Source organism: Meleagris gallopavo, chromosome 2 (assembly GCF_000146605.3).
Source record: "Meleagris gallopavo isolate NT-WF06-2002-E0010 breed Aviagen turkey brand Nicholas breeding stock chromosome 2, Turkey_5.1, whole genome shotgun sequence".
NCBI lineage: Eukaryota > Metazoa > Chordata > Aves > Galliformes > Phasianidae > Meleagris > Meleagris gallopavo.
In genome coordinates this window covers 90,646,358-90,647,877 of record NC_015012.2, presented here as the reverse complement: position 1 = coordinate 90,647,877, position 1,520 = coordinate 90,646,358, and the positions used below count along the sequence as shown (strand labels likewise).

The 1,520-nt window shown below is 47.1% G+C and overlaps 1 protein-coding gene across 2 annotated transcripts in view; it reads left to right on the top strand.

The window, feature by feature from the left end:
• Nucleotides 1-252: 252 nt before the first annotated feature.
• Nucleotides 253-1,520, top strand: part of FBXO25 (F-box protein 25) — a 29,992-nt gene continuing 28,724 nt past the window's right edge. The window contains exon 1 of one of the 2 annotated variants that reach the window (XM_019613260.2): nucleotides 253-497. The gene's annotated coding sequence lies outside the window, so the exon portion shown is untranslated. The remainder of the gene's footprint in view (nucleotides 498-1,520) is intronic. The other variant, XM_019613259.2, reaches the window with a different exon arrangement.

Below are 1,520 nucleotides of genomic sequence, written 5' to 3'. Positions count from 1 at the left end.
AAAGATATGGCTTACAAATGGCTTGCATGCCCATCTGTCCCTAAGTTTCTTCAGCCCTCAGAGGCTCTGTACAGTAACACAGTTTGCTGCTTGGGCAACATTTAAGTAAATCCTTCTCCATGCTGAAGTGTCATGCAATGGTATTGGCAGGAGACAGGCTTCTATACAGCAAAGTTTGCTTCTTTTCCCTGTTCCTATAGTGACCATTGTGACACCAATCTACTAGCACTGAGATGAGGGCAGGACAAATACCAGAAGGTGTCCCTTACCATCTTGCTTACTTTCTTTAAGAATATGGATGATTCTATTTGCGTGCTTGTTGCACTTTCTGCCCTGAAAGCTTACTATCTTTCAGTGCTTTAACACTGCCTCATCCTCACCCAAATGCAAGAGTATTACACCATGTTTTTTGAACTGTGTTACTCTGGGATTAGATGGCCAGCTCATGATGTTCCACTAGTCAAAACCCACCTGCCCTAAAAGATCAGGGCTGTAAGGTAACTGTGTTGTTTTACGTTCACATTCCATATAACTCTTGAATAGACACAGAGAAAGTAGGGAAGAAACCTGCAGGCAAAATGATTTTTTCCCTAATACGAAGGAGTTTTCCTGACCAATATCCAAAGGAGCAAGAAAGGGTCTTTCATGGAATACCACAAGTTACTGGCAGTTAAGATACATTTACAACAGAATTGCTCAGTCCAGCCAAGGAAAGGATGACTGTGTGTGGACTCATCTATCTTGCTAGCTGTGTTAGGCCAAAGGCTGCCAACAGGAGCCAGCAACATCAGCAAGAACCCAGGCTAGCAGAATTAAATAAGGAAATAAGAGATAAGGGTTAGCAAGACTGACAATTATGAGAAAGTGTATGGCCCCAAAAAGAGTTTATTGGCATAAAGCTGCCAATACTGTTTCATGCTCTTATCCAGTGAGAGGCTGGGTAACTCTTTTCAACGACTGCATTGTGCAAGCAGACTGACATGTGGCCTACAGCCTCCTTCCATGAGGAGCTGCTGCCTTTGCCATGGTTGTATTTGCATTTGGATCTGGAAGCGTGGCTGCCTTATGGTTTTGAGTGGTCTTCCACACTGTTTAGCTGTGCCTTAGTGTTCAGCTCAGGGAGATAAAAGCCTTTCCTTGCTGTCTCTGCTGAGTGCTTTGTTCTTTGGCTATGTACTACCAGAGTGTTGTCATGAAGAGGTATTTGTGACATACAGTCACCACCACAGAGGTGTTGGATGCCCCATCCCTGCAGACAGCCAAGGTCAGGCTGGACAGTGCTTGCTCAAGCTGTAGGTGCCCCTGTTCACAGCATGGGGCTGGACTGAATGGCCTTTTAGGGTCCCTTCCAACTCCAGTCGTTCTGTGACTCTACGATAAGCTCCCAGAAGCTACAAGCCGCACGGATGTGGCTTCCTGAGGGGCTTCCACGTACGACACCAAGGCTCTGGCAGGACGCCGCGATGCGGCCGCGGCCCCGCCCCCCTCAGCCCGTCTCGCCGGCAAAACATTGACACGTG